Genomic DNA, 15,430 nt, shown 5'->3' on the forward strand with positions numbered 1-15,430 from the left:
AACATGTCTGAAAGTTTGTCTCAATGTTTGACTTGACCTAAGAGAGTCTCTCTGGGACTTATTTTCTAAACAGTACCCTAGCACCTTGGGCCAGCAAAATGGCCTTTAAGCTTGAATGAACAGGGTATTTTTTTTTCCTCTAGTTCAAAGCTTCACTATTTCATCTTTTCAAACTCTTTTACTGCACTCAGTAAGGAATTATATTGACAAGGGTAGAATTTATCTCCTAGAGGAGAATGCTATGCTTCTGTTAAGTGCTAATATAACATTTATGTGTTGGTGCCTTAATAACAGCCCCAGCTCACCTAATGAAAGTTGAAAGCAAACAGTACTCTCTGAGATTTTATTATGACTGAAGTGACTGCAATTTGAGGCAAATTATCCCTATTTTTGTTCCCATATCAAAAACAGAGATGCTAAAGCAATTGCTACATGTTTGGTATGGAATTAGGTTCCACTCTCTCATTAATCTACAAGGAAGAGCATTTTTCATGTAAACAGCTCACGAGGGTCAGAGAGAAGAGCTGTTTCTGTGAAAAATGCTTGTCAATAACTTTGTGAGTGAATTTTGAAATAAAGTGCCTGTAACCTGTCATTATTCCTTCCTCTCAAAGTCGAGAGTGAGTGGATGAAAATTGAGTATGTGAATTGAAAGCAGGTTGAGTGTTATGGCCTTATCGACTTCAGGTAAAATGACTGTTTTAACTTGTTATTATTTTTCCATTCAGAGGTCAGGCAAGGTACAGTATTACCAGCATAGACTGCAGTGTAAGCAAATTGGTATACAAAAAGGCTATTACCCACACTCACAAAGCAGAGGAAAGTATAAGTCACTAATATCAAGTGGACTTGTGATCTCTACAAAAACAAAACATACCAACAGTGTTTGGAAAAAGAATAGCATAGGCATAGAAGTATAAAGCACGTAGGAAGCAGAAAATATAAACCTGTTTAAATAAAGGTGCATATGTTTAGAAGGCAGATAAGAAATATACATATTCCTGACCATTTTTAAAAATCATGTTTTGATCATATTTGTTTTGCAAAACAATTATGGGACTTGAATGCTAAATGTTAGATACGCCAACTCTACATGTCACCTTAAATTTTTTCATGCCTAAGATCATCTTAAAAGTAATTAGCTTCTGATTTTTCAAGTCCATCTGATGTATTCTTATCAAAAGCAAAATACTGCTGTGGTCTTCCTTTTCGCTATAGAAAAAGAAAATCAATGAGACTTCAAAACATCAAAAACCCTTTTCTTGTCTTCTAGATGTTTACTTCTAATTCTGAAGGACGGCTTAAGAGTTGAGTGTGGCTGTTTTAGGTATGCAAGAAAAATATCTTTCCCTCAAGTAATCTCAGGCCCATTGAAAGCATATATGTAATACTATTGTTCAGTTTATTCTTCTGTTTCAGAAGACTAGTCGGTGTTTTTGTCTTTCAGACAGATTCTTAGAGACTCTGTTATAGACTCTGTTGGTCAGAAAATGAGCAGATTGGCCTAGACATTAAAAGAGGTGATAGATAGGCTCGATTAAAACCAAGTTAAGGGAAAGAAAAGGTTACATATAATTTTGAAGACGTGTTTCTGTGTCTATTCATGAAATTCCCATGTCATGTAAAAAGTCAGGTTCTTTTACTTCTGAACTATTATTTTGGCTTCAGAATAATTATAATGACCTAGATAAAGGAAATATATTGACATTTCTTTGTTTCACGCTTGCTAGTCTATTCATGTCTTTAAACATTTACTGATTGGACACTGTGCTAATCAGAATAATACAAAAACTTCAGGAGAGCCCTCCTTCATCTAGTAAGCAAGAGAGTCAGGAAGATAGTGAGATAGGTTGCCATGCTAACGCTGGAAGAATGAAAGCTCGTGGAGGCAAGGATCTTTTTCTGCTTCTGATCAGCAACCTCACCTACCTCCCCTACTATTACTGGGCACACAGCAGACACCTAACAGATATTTTTTGGATGTTGAAGAGATATGATTGGGCCTCATGCAGTGCATTTAAGAGACTGTGGGAAATTCAGCAAAGACTTTCCCAGTGAAAGAGAGGTCTAACGTCCTGGAATGATTAAGCCAGGCAGAGTTGAAGCAAGGCCTTCTGTATCAAGGGAGCAGAGAATTCCAAAGATTAAGTCAGAATACAGAGTTGGATGAACAGCTGTTAATTGTAGATGGTCCCAGGAATGAGGGGTGGGGCATGCACAGTTGATGGAGATAAATAAGGCCAGATCCTGAAGGGCCTTGTAGGCCACACTAAGGAACTTAAATGTTCGATCAAAAGCCACTAAGTAATAATATTAATCATGCAGAGTCTTAAAAGAAAAAGGCAGATATATTTTAGAAAGAAATGACATTAGCTGAAGTGTGGCAAATGGATTGAAGAAGAAGACTGAAAATGAGTAAGGAGACCCATTAGGAGGCTTCACAGAAATCTAAGCAACATAAATGACAGTGGCCTAAATTAAGGTAAACGTAAAGAGGCAGAAAGAATGGGCCTATTTAAGTGATTTCAAGGGGTTAGAGATGACAAGACTTAGTGGCTACTTGGAATGACATTGGGAGAAGTTCCTAAGGAAGACACGGAGACAAGGATGAGGTGCAGTTCTCCAGCCTGGGGAAACCAAGTGGATAAATGCCATTTCCCAAGATGAGGAAGATGTGTTTGGTAGGGAAAGTGGTAAGTTTATTTCTGGACTCCTCCCTGTAGTCTCAGACTAGATGTACACAAATCCATTACAAGTGGATGAAACAAATCTAAATACCTGCATAGTAATTATGAGCATATTTTCCTTACATACAAGACAAATCGCATTGTTCAATATAAACATATTCTTCTTTCCTCATAAGAGTCTTTTTGAAATGTAAAGGTATACAAAAAGCACTTGTTTCTAAGAGTTAAATTATTGTCATGACCCTGAACTGGTATAGTCAGTGAAAGGCATGACACCGCCAACTAAGTCAGCACAGATGATGTGCTGTACCTTTTTGAGTTGTATGTATCTACATAGATAAATACACTTCAATATGTTCGCATTCACGTTGGGTGACATACTGAAGTAACAAGTTGGATTGAATATATATGCTCACATATGTTTCTAAGCATAATTTTTTTCTTACCTTTTCTCTCTTGTTCTACTGAAGACATTAAAGTGAAGTTACAAAAACTATTCAGATCGCACAAGTACATTAAAATGTTCATAACTTGGGGCACCTCGGTGGCTCAGTCAGTTAAGCATCCGACTTTGGCTCAAGTCATGATCGCACAGTTCATGAGTTCGAGCCCCGCGTCAGGTTCTGTGCTGACAGCTCGGAGCCTGGAGCCTGCTTTGGATTCTGTGTCTCCCTTTCTCACTCTGCATCTCCCACATTCATGCTCTGTCTCTCTGTCTCTCAAGAATTAATATACGTTAAAATTTTTTTTTAAAAAAAGGTTCATAACTTATATTGGTAATTATGGGCAGTGCCTATTAATTAATTATGAGCTGGTAAACTGAAACACCTCATATATCCCCTGTATTTCAACCAATTTCCATTTATTACATAATTATTTGATTTGCTAAAAATTTACTGAAGTATGCATACGTAAACCTAATAAAGTTTCTGAAATCCTAGAAGATCCATTCTGACATTACATCCTGCTTATGTTCTTTCATTCTGGGAAGAAGACAAGTGTCATGGCAATTCCAATGACACAGGTCGTATCCTGGTGGTAGTGGCAGTTCCCCGTCTCCCCGGAGATGCTGCAATTGAGTGGCACATCATTGCAGTGGTGGACGAACCATTTAGAAGGAAGTATTTTGCTTTGAAGACAATACTGAGGGTTTTCAAGTTGAGTGTGAAGCGGTGGCATCCAGCTCTGCATCAAGTACCTCAATTTCCATTTCCTTAAAGATGGACGTCACTGTCTATTTCCGCACCTGATTTAAACAGGACACTAGAAGACCTTATGGCTATGCTTCTAGAAGCAAGAAGTCTCTGAAGACAGCCAAACCGCACCGCTGTGTTTTAGAAGATTCTATAGAAAAGACAGCATTCATGCCAAAGTACTGCATGCAGGTAAGGTTGCTATTAGAAAGCTGACAGGAAGTACAGACTGTGGAATCACATCATCTGTGCCTGTCAGAGAGAGAGGTAGAACAACCTGAGCAGTGCAGGAGGCTTTGCCCCCATCCAGTCGGCGAGAGAGTGGGAGACAGGAGTCCACCATTTCTGCTGCTCACCTCGCTTGTCTTATACCCTTTGTGTGAACCCTTCACTACCCTATGAGTGATTAAAAGTGTTTAAAGAAATTTATTGGGGGGGGGGGCACTTGGATGGCTAAGTGGGTTAATCGTCCAGCTCTTGATCTTGGCCCAGGTCATGGTCTCAAGGTTTGTGAGATCGAGCCCCACATCGGGCTCTTTGATGACAGCACAGAGCCTGCTTGGTATTCTCTCTCCCCCCACCTCTCTCAAAATAAATAAACAAACTTAAAAAAAGTTTTTTAAAGACATTTATTTTTTTTCAACCGTATAACCCTCTTTATTATATTCTAAGCCGTGTTGCACGCATTAGACATTTATACATACATATTGTGAATAGGTTTTGTGTACACAGTACCATAAACACCACACTTCAGAGATGCCCTGCGGTGCTCAGACCCACCCAGTGTAAATCTGACTCCACGGTACACACACACACATAAGCGAGAGTCAAAGCCTCACTCCCCAAACCAGCTCTGACTCAAAGGGGAGCTCTGACGCTCATGTTCCAAAAGCATTTTACCAAAAGGGCTTTGGTTCATCCTCCCGAAAGAGAAATGCACCAGTGTGCACTTAGTATCTATCACCTTGTGGCTGGCTACCAAAGCGAGGGGTTTGGCAAACGTGCCAAATGAACCAAAAGGCACATTTCATTTTCATGCAGCAAGTCGTGCTCAAGAGTCCAAACTCAAAGCCTGGCAACTGGCTCATTTCCAGCCCAAACAGCCATGGGGAGTTCTCGCCCTTCACAGGCAGATGAAAGTTTTGGTTTTCATTGGGCCAGCCTCATGAAAATAGGACAGACAGATTTGATTCAGAACAATCAATCCCGATCTGAAGTACTCTTCCTTATCGTATTAGCCTAAATGGTGTACAAAGCCCCTCAGTGGGTTTTAAAATGCAGTTGTGCCTCAGGCCTTGCCATAGGTACATTTTAATTCAATATTTGCAAATTGAATTGTGCTTTGAACATTTTATGGAAGTGAGCTTTTAAAGTGCATCATTTCTTGTATCAGATATTTCTAAAGTAAAGTGAATACCTCCTCATCTATCTTTTAGTTTATTTTTTTTTAGTTTATTTATTTATTTTGAGAGAGACTGAGACAGCGTGAGTGGGGGAGAGGCAGAGACCAAGGGAGACAGAGAATCCCAAGCAGGCTCCACTCTCTCAGCACGGAGCCTGACGTGAAGCTCCAACCCACAAAACCCTGAGATCGTGACCTGAGCTGAAACCGAGAGTCTGACACTTAACTGACGGAGCCACCCAGGCTCCCCTATCTTTTAATTTAAATACAAATTTTAATATACTGAATCTGTCTAAAGCCAGAACCTTTCTAAAGCTTACTTCTCTTTGGGGCTGTTGGTGATTATTTTTTTTGCAGACTAAACAGAATTATGACAATTGTGTCACACCGACCCTGTGGTGCTCTTTTCTTTATATTATGAGGAAGAGAGCAAGCCACAGGCGACTCTGGCCACCATCCAGTGATCAGTCACCTGACCCTTGAGTGGATAGTTATGCATAGAATCCGTGTTATCTGAGTTCAGGTTCAATGTCCTTTTCACTGCTCCACTGACTGCTGCAAGAAGAGAAGAACAGGTATATGGGAACTAGATAAAGAAATACTTTCCCATGTCACTGGGAAGCCTGTCAGTGGCTTTGAAACTGGCTCCTAAAGGGAAAAACAGAAACTCTACTAATAAACTCAGTGCCTAATGAGCATCACCAAATCTTTTTGCAGCCTTGGGATTTTCTATCATTTAATCTTTTGTGAAATAAAAGGCACCATCATGGCCATACCATACCACCTTGTGACATCTTTACTTTTAGGGAAATACTACATATGTCTTTATAAAAATAATTCTGGAATATCTCTTTGTACCTGTATGCTAGTATTAAGGGTCAGAGTCTGTGCATTCACATTTTTTATGAATATGAATATAAAATATTAGTTCATCTGTAATAATTTAATAATGTAAAAGATGATGCTCTAAGATCGCAGTATCCTATTTTTTTCCCCACTTAACCTAAAGCAATACTAGAAGGAAATTCAACTTGACATTCTTTAACACATTTAAAACATAAACTAAAGAAGGCAATGAAAATGTAGCAAAGAATAAGCTCCTTTCATTTATGAGGGAAGGAATAAGCATAGAGCCTGATAGAATCTGGTGGTTTTTCTACAAGGACTAGTTTTTAAGAAAAAAAAAAAATCAACCTGGTAAAATGTATTTCCTTTCTGCAACATGCCTATTTGATTGCTGACAGTCCACAATCTCATGATATTCTTTGAATAAATTATATTCGTTCTGTTTGAAAAAGAAATTTAACATGTATTTAAATAGTGCAGTTTTGTGAGGGAGGAACTAGGCCCATGTGTGTTCAGCTAATGGCACTGGGTGCAGAATGAGTCATCATGGATTTTATTTATTCATTCATCCTTAGATCCTTTTAAAAGTCTCCAAGGCCCTAATGACCATCATCATTATCATCAGCAAAAACTGCTTTCTGGAGAAAAGGCAATAGGCATTAAATTTAGAGGCAGCATTAAATGATCAGTAAAAAGGACCTGAAATAGTATCACACGCATATTCCTGGACACAAGATGCTGAAAGTTTATAATCACCAGTCAGACGATCTTCTTTATGAAGTTTGTGACTGAGATGTTCTCTTCTCCTTTACAAGGCAACATCATTTGGCTCAGGAGAAAATAAAGTATAGGCCAGTTCTCACTCAACCATTGTTAAACATTGGAAGTCAAAGGCATCAGTCATAAGAAGGTACTAAATTATTTAAAAAAAAAAAATTGGGGGCACCTGGGTGGCTTAGTCGGTTTGGCGTCTGACTTCGGCTCAGGTCATGATCTCGCAGTCCATGAGTTCGAGCCCCACATCGGGCTCTGTGCTGACTGCTCAGAGCCTGGAGCCTGTTTCGGATTTTGTGTCTCCCTCTCTCTCTGACTCTCCCCCCTTCATGCTCTGTCTCTCTCTGTCTCAAAAATAAATAAATGTTAAAAAAAATTTTTTTTAATAAAAAAATAAAATAAAAAATTTAAGAATGATCAGGATCAAAACTTAATTTCAAGCATTTCTCTTACCTTACAGTTCCTTGCATGTAATATAGACTGTCCAGTGAGTGGATGAAAAACTATCAGTGAGAAAGGTTTTGAACTAAACCCTCTGAAATCCTGTCTCAGAGGTGCTTTGCATATCCCATAGTCACTCAGTGAACATAGCGTGGGCTTTATCTTCTCTGCACAACCTCGAGAAACAGAATTAGAACTAGATTCGCAAGGCCAAGTTCCACTCATCTGGGAACACTGGGTGGCATCTAGAAGTATGGGAGAGGTGGTACCTGTAACCAATCCAAAGGGTCGTTACACCTGGCAGTGGCCATCTCCTTCCCTTGCCCACAGTTCCCTCACAATTTGGACAGGTGATACAGTTCAGGAGTCATCAGGAAGAGATGTTGGAGTCTTTTTGTGGAAACATTGTAGGTGAACTCAAAGTGTTCAGAATTTGGCACAAGGCTGTTAGAGATCATTGCTACAAATGATCCATTTTCTGAAATTCTGTGAGCTTAGGAGCTGTGGGATTTCTGATTTTGAAGCAGTCATTGAAACTTTCTGCTTTGTAAAAACAAAAACAAAACCAACACCAACAGACATAAAATCCCATTATGGAACAAAAGGAGTACCATACAGTGTAAAATGTAACTTTGGTTATATTTGTCAACTACTGTTGACAAATTTTCCAATTCTATGAATGAGGTGTTTTGGTTTTGTTTTTGTTTTTGTTTTGTTTTGTTTTGTTTTTAATGTGGTCAGACTGCTCTTTATCAAGAGTGACATATCTTTTTGAAAACAACGGGCAATTTCTCCAAAGCCTCATGTCCTTCTCTGCAAAAAGGTAATGCTAATTAGCCTTGTCCACATGTAGGGTGCTGCTTGGTGATCAACTGAGACAGTGTAAGTGAAAGTGCTTTTAAGTATTGTACCAATGCGAGGTGTTGCTCTTGTGTTTGCCGAGATACCTACTGGCTTTAAAAAGGGTATAATCAAGGTTTCATCTCTGTCACGTCCTGTAATAAATTGGCTTTTGTTCGCTCCGAAATTTAAAAGCCAAGTTTAAAGATATGTCTAGTTTTATTGTTGATCTTTATAAATAGATTTCCCTAAGGCAGGCATATACTAAAATAGGAAGAGAATCCACTTCTATGGACACTCTTAACTCATCTACCTCCTCAGTACTTCTAAAAAATAGAAAATATTTCCTTCCTTGATCAGAATCTTCTTTCGTTTGCCTTTTGCAAAATGCTTATTTCCCTCGAGTTCCTTCTTCCTGCTGCTTGAGTGACAGGATTTTCAACTTCCAGGACGTCCTGCCCCCTCCCTTAACAGAGCACACTGACCAGTCCCTCCTCCCAGCTGGCAGACTTGTGATAGGGTCCCCTTTGGGAAAAGAGTTCTACGTTTTGACACTTTTCAGAATTCTTTTTGTGGTGATTCTTAGCATCCAAGTCTAAGCAGTACTTTTTTTATTTTTTTTAAGAACTGTGAACAAAGCATGGATGGGGTTTCTTTTTGCATTCTTCTTGTTGCACTGCTGCGTCATTATCATATTGTGTGTGTGTGTTTTGTTGTGGTCGGTTGAGGGTTTTTTTGTACCAACTCCCAGGAATAAACCATTGTCATGTTTTTAACTCTATAAAATGTCAATGGAGGCACAGGTGCGATGTTGTAATTCTGAGACGAATGGTTTTGAACCAGAAAGATCATTCTTAATTATTGGTTTCCAAAGCAAAAGAATGCTGTGCCTTGTTACCAATTTTAGCATGTGTATTAAGAGACCCAGCATATAGATGTTCTCATAATGATGTTTTGACAATAATTTGATTGTTTTGTTACCATAAGACCCCAAATTATTTGAAAGGAGATGTATAATAGTTGAACTTTGTAGACACAGAATTGTACTGATCTGTGGGAGTTTCTGGAAAATTCACAGATCTCTAAACCTTGTGTACTCTACAGAGTTGTGAAGTGAAGTTGAAGTTCTGAACTTTAGGTTGAACAGAATTATAAGCTAAGATCAGCTGGCTGAGCAGATGTGCATCTTCAAATTACTGATCATGACTTAACTAAACCCGTTTAAGTGAATTAAAGGTTTTAGCACTGTCTGCTGCTAAAACAACTCCTGGGCTCCACATTTGCTCTGTTTCACCATTCTAGGAGCCAAAGATTCTAATCCTCAAAACACATGAAGTTTATTGCTGGCAAATTCAATTTCATACAGAATCTACAAGTATATTTTTATACAGAACTGAAATTAATCATGTGGAATAACTTCAATTTCAATATCTGTAGTTATGAAACTTGAAATGATAGAAATCAGAAAGTCTCTATTGTTACTGCTATGCTTGAAGGCTTCTCCACTGATCCTCCCCACCTTGGCAAAATTTTGTGCTTGTTTAATTTTTTTTTCTTCGTAAAATTAATTTTAGTTTCCTACAAGTAAATCAAAGGATGTTTTATGCCAGAGTGACCATATACCAACATAGGAATTCAATTTTATTAATATCTATTAGGACACAAAGATTAATAAGACAAAATCTCTGCTCACTAACAATATGTCTTAGAATAAAGAGGGGATTGGTAATGAAGGGGTTAGACTGAGGGCTCAAGACAGTTTGTGTGGCTTTATTTGGGTGATCCTAACAATCCTAAATCTTAATCTGGAAAAGGGCCTATAGAGCATTTCTTTATCATCCATTCTTTTACCTACAGTTGGGATAGACACCACTTAGGAGAAAATCGTATGTATGTAGTAAACTCAGCAAACGGGTGAATTTGGGGGGAAGGGATAGACTTATTCCACTATAAAATACAGGGGTCGGGCTCTTTTCTAAAAGTTTCATTGTTAAGGTCATTTAAATAGCAAATGCATATAGGGGCACTAGCATAGAATTAATTTTGCAACAATTCAATTTAATTCAATTTTCCAAAAGTAATAGCACATAAGACCAAAGCCTAGAATGGCGACGGCTACGGAGTGAACGTTTTGTAATAAGAGGACATCTTTCAAAGGTTCACTTATTTGGTTGGCATTATTAGCTGTTAAATTGCCAATACACTTGATCACCTCAGCCAAAGCCAAAGGATGGATATGAGGCACGGGTGAAAATATGGCATATGACCCTCCTATAATTTGGCTTTTCTCCCTGCCCACAAAAATACTACATTATGATTGAAAACAGAATATGGGCAATGAACCATTTTTATACCAAACTGTTAATTTAAGATGAATACGTTAAAAAAAAAAAACTGGGAAACAGTTGCTGACTGCATAGAGGAGGAAATTTCACTGCTGATTCTTACAGTTTTTTGTTAAGAAAGCAATGATTTTGCCAAGTTTCATAGTTCAGGCATCAGAACTCTGCTGCTGTTCCAAAAAATAAAAATAAATAATAACTAGTTAAATTAGTGTTTGGGGAAATGAATTAGATTGTAATGTATGCAAGCAATTAAGCAACACTGACTTGATTCACTGTGATGTCTAAAATGGCATTTTAAAAAATGAAAGTAGCTAAATTTGGCCCTGATAAAATATATAGCAGCAATGGGTTAGGAATTTTGCAGTTTTGCCCAAAGAGTCCAATCAAACAACCCATATATTAGGTGGCTGTTAACATGCTGGCAGCTGAATTTTTTACATCAGTTTCCAAGGTTGCACAGTAATTACATCTACTGTGAGTCACTTTTGCAGCATATTTTATAAAACTTTTACAGGTTTGCTGGGAAGGGATTATTCAAAGTCACCTTTTATAGATTCTGCCATGAATATTAGACAGTTCTTTAAAAATGTTAGTGTTTACCACTTACATGGCTTCTGGTTTAAGCGTAGCTGGCATTTGAGGGTTTAGTATAGTATACGAGTGGAGCTTCCTTTTCTGTGTAGACCTTCTGTTCCCTAGCATTGCTAGTTTATGTTCCCACTGAGCTGCTGCCAGAACAAAATAAATCCAGTTGCCTTTTGCTGCTCAAGGCCAACCTAGCAACCATGGAAAAAAATGAGTCGTTCTGAGCATTTGTCCTAGGATGTCATTGGCGGGTGGCGATGTGCAGTTTCATGACCAATACAGTCCACAAAGGGTTTGCTCATTTGAATGGCTGACTAATTTAGATTTAATATTTTGGAGCTTGCTCCTTATTCTTATTCCCAATCATATCCAGCCAGTGCCCAGAGATGTATTTAAGACTGTGATTGGATAAACTACTTAGCATAACTTTTAGATCCCCTGCTTATTAAATCAAATATGTTTTATTTAGTTTATTCCATTTACTTCAGTATATTTTCACACCTGAGTGAAAAGTCCTGGTTGTTTCTTAAAATTAATATTTTAAGCATATCTTATTTTATTTCAGGGATGTTATGAAATTCATTTTAAAATATAAAGGCCAGTGAAGAAATATGATGAGATATTACAATTTGGGATTGGTGCATGATCTTACTGAGGGGTGATGTCAGTCTTGGAATTTGGGATGGAAGAAAATAAATGGCAGTAAAGCTGGGGTCCTACGCAAAGCTAAAAGCCAAGAGAAAGGGAGCAAACTGGTCTTCTCTGCTGGAGTCATTAGCAGCCTCAACACAGTCCAAATAAGATGTGGTAACTATAGTTCTGATGGTATGGGGGTGAGAAGACTATGGGTGGCACAGAAGAACCAACTTCTCTTTCAGTCTGCTGTTCACTCAAGGATCCGAAAAGCACATGTAATTTTCTGTGCTCTGCTTTCTGTACTTCATCATCATTGCTGTAAGCATGGTTGTAAGCTGTGCTGATACCTCCCACTTTGCCACTTTCAAATCCTCCTGATTTACAAAGAACTGGCCCTGGCTCTTGTGCCATCTGTTCAGGGGTTTTTCCCCCTTCGAAGAACACATTTTTTGAAAACAGATTTCAGACCTTAAAATGTATAAATAGCAATTTCTGTACCTTTGGAAAAACATCTAAAAACTTCATTCATTCAACACATATATGTTGAGTATCTGCTCTTTAGTGGGGGTTCTTCTAGGCATTGGGGATCCAGTGGTAAACAAGACAAAGAACTTGGAGCTTACATTCTGATGGAAGAGAAAGTTGATAAAAGAAATAAATTATTGTAAATGCAATAGTGATAAAATACATCAGGACAAGAAAGAAAGCAGGGTGGTGACTATTTTAGACACAATGCTCAAGAGAAACCTTTGCGAAGAGGTGCCCTTTGAGCAAAGACCTAGATGAAGGGAGGGAGTGAACACCGCAACACTCCGGGAGAAGAGTGTTTCAGAAGGAACAACTGTTGCAAAGGCCCCAAGGCAAGAGGAAGACTGGCACATTTAGAAGCAGCGAATATAGCCAGACCAAAGCAAATAAACAAAAAAATTGGGAGGGAAATAGGGTGGAGATACAAACAGTGCCTCTATTTTAAAGGACCTTGAGGTTACAGTCAGGTCATTGGATTTCATTCTGAATGCCCTGGGGTACCACAAAATTTGTAGGCAGAGGAAGTAACATTTTCTGACTTTTCCTTCTAAAAGCTATCTCTGGCTGCTGTGTGGAGGATATTGGGTTGAAGGCAGGGATGAGGATACGGAAGAGTGGAAACAAGAAGACCCACTAGAAAATTTTGCAAAAGTATAAACTAGAAATATAAGTGTCTCGGGCAATGTTGCTGAATCCAAGATTCAGAGTATATTTTGAAGAAGAAAGACCTGACAGGATTTGTTGGTGAATTTGGATGAGGAATGCAGGAGAGAGTCAAGGATGCCCCTGGCTCTTGGTCTGAGCAAGTGGATACATACTTGTGTCACTTATCAAATGGCATAGCCTGGGGAGGAGCAGGTTGGAAGGCAAAGCTATATTAATCAGCTCAGGCTGCCATAACAAAATACTATAGACGGGGCTTAAACGATAGAAACATATTTCTCAAAGTTCTACAGGCTGGGAAGTCTAAGATCAAAGTGCCAGCTGATTCCATTTCTGGAGAGAGCCCTCTTCCTGGCTCACAGATGGCTGGCTGCCTTCTCGTTGTGTCCTCACATGGTAGGAAGAGAAAATAAGCATTCTAGTGTCTCTTAAAAGGGCACTAATTCCATTAGACCGGGGCCCCACCCTCATGATGTCATCTAACTCTAATTACCTCCAAACACCCCTTTTCCAAACATTATCAGATTGGGATATAGGAGTTCAATGTATTAATTTCATGGGGAGGGACACAAACATGCACTCCCTAAAAGGGAGGTATGGTTTTGGTCATTTTCCTGCTTTTCTTTACTGCAGATGTAGATGAATCTATCCATCATTCGAGTGAAGATGAGCAGACAGACACATGAGTGTAGATCTTGGGGAGTGTTTGAAGACAGATAAAAATTGGGAAGGCCTCCAGCATTTTGATTCTAAACCACAAAAGAAATGAAAATACCTAAGAGAGTTGGAGGCAAAGAAAAAAGATTAAGGACTAGGACTCTGTTTAGAAATGAAAATGTTGTTGGTTTCAGCAACAGAGACTAAGAAGAAGAGGTCTCTGAGTTAACAGCAATGCTAATCAGAATATGCTATCTCAGAAACCAAAGAAAGAACATGTTTCAAGAAAGGTAGACAGCTTAACTGTGTCAAATTCTGTTCATTAGTCAAATAAGATGAAAACGAAGAACTCACCATTGGATTTAGCTGGATGGAGAATTCTGGGGATCCCAACAAGAGTGGCTTCTGTAGAGCAATGGAGAAAACAGCCTGAATGGAGTGGGTTTGGGAAAAAAAGAAGTGAAAGAGGTGGATATGGAAAGTATAGACACAAGGCTTTTGAAGATTTTACTGCAAACAAAAACAAAGAAATGGTACGATGGGTAGATGGGACATATGGTCTAGAGAGAAGTATTTTATTAATTAGAGATACTACAGTCTGTATTTATGCTGATTGGAATGATCCAGTAGAAAAGTGGAAACTTAAGATATAAGATAAAGGTAGGATCATTGTAGAAGTGAAGTCCTGGAATGGTCCAGAGGAAATGGGATCCTTGTGCAAGTAAAGAGGTCAACCTTCCCTGGGACCAGGCTCCCCAGTGTAAAGAAAGAGAAGGCAGAGGCAGATTTTTTAGTGGGAAGATGAAGCGATCCTCTTCTGCCTTCTCAAGTTTGAATTTAAGAGGCAGGATCATTAGCTGGGGGTGAAGAGGAGGGAGAAGTGTTAGAAGTTGGAGGACAAAGGAAAGAGTGCGAGTGTGAGAAGTGTCAGCCAGCACTTTTTCCCAGCCACCTCTACTGTTTGGTGTGGGCAGCAAGTAGGTGGAGTTGGACTTTAAGAGGATTAGGGTTTTGCTTGGTGAATAAGATAGAAGCAGGGAGAAAGGATTTTTAAAACATCATTTCCAGTCGTCTTGAGCTAAAACCAATTTCACTAACTCAAACCCATTGTGTATGCTGGTGTGTAGGCGTTCAATTTTTTAATTTGTCATGCCAAAACTAAAACCTCAACATCTGAAGAGTAGCTTTCCCAACATAAGTACTATAATTTCTTCTATCTCTCACTTACTTAATTCAACTTGACGACTCTATTTTTTACATTCCTTTTACCAATTTTTCTTATATAATATGTAATAGCATAAGTTGTAGAGAAATAATTATGGATGTTATTAGCATTGGTACTTTTGAGGTTCAAAACAACTTGTTGTAAGAATGTTTAGAAAAATATGCTATTCACACAAGGAGGTTTATTTTAAATGATTCAGATTATATTTAGTGCATGCCTAGAACTCCATAATTCTATGAAAACCACAAGTAAATTTAGTTTTATTGAGAGTCATGGTAAAGGTAGCAATTCAAATACCGATCAAACAAACCCAAGAAAAAGTTCAATCAACATATAAAAAGCAGAGATCTTAGTCCATTTGAAATGTAGACTTTTGGTCTCACCCCCTGCTCCCTTTTTTAAAAATTTCTGCCCTTCTGTGTCCTGTAGAGAGGAGTCCAGATGCAAACTGGGAACATATAAACAAATAATTGGATACTGTAGAAATACAGAAAACAAGAGGGTATCACAACTGGAGCCTAGGAAATGTCACATACCCTCTTTTCTTCCTGCCTGGTTGGAATATGGTGGTATTTATGTATTACCTAGGGATCCTAAAACATAAAATG

The 15,430-nt window shown here is 38.5% G+C and overlaps 1 protein-coding gene across 11 annotated transcripts in view; it reads left to right on the plus strand.

The window, feature by feature from the left end:
- Positions 1-15,430, plus strand: part of DPH6 (diphthamine biosynthesis 6) — a 433,974-nt gene that overhangs the window by 333,191 nt on the left and 85,353 nt on the right. Inside the window, exons 14-15 of one of the 11 annotated variants that reach the window (XR_008299252.1) lie at positions 3,947-4,072; positions 5,640-6,090. The exons of 8 other annotated variants lie outside the window; for them this stretch is intronic. The gene's annotated coding sequence lies outside the window, so the exon portion shown is untranslated. Of the gene's footprint in view, positions 1-3,946; positions 4,073-5,639; positions 6,091-15,430 lie in introns of those variants that run through there. 2 more of the 11 variants (XR_008299248.1, XR_008299249.1) reach the window with 2 other exon arrangements.

This window comes from Acinonyx jubatus, chromosome B3, assembly GCF_027475565.1.
Source record: "Acinonyx jubatus isolate Ajub_Pintada_27869175 chromosome B3, VMU_Ajub_asm_v1.0, whole genome shotgun sequence".
NCBI classification, from domain to species: Eukaryota; Metazoa; Chordata; class Mammalia; order Carnivora; family Felidae; genus Acinonyx; species Acinonyx jubatus.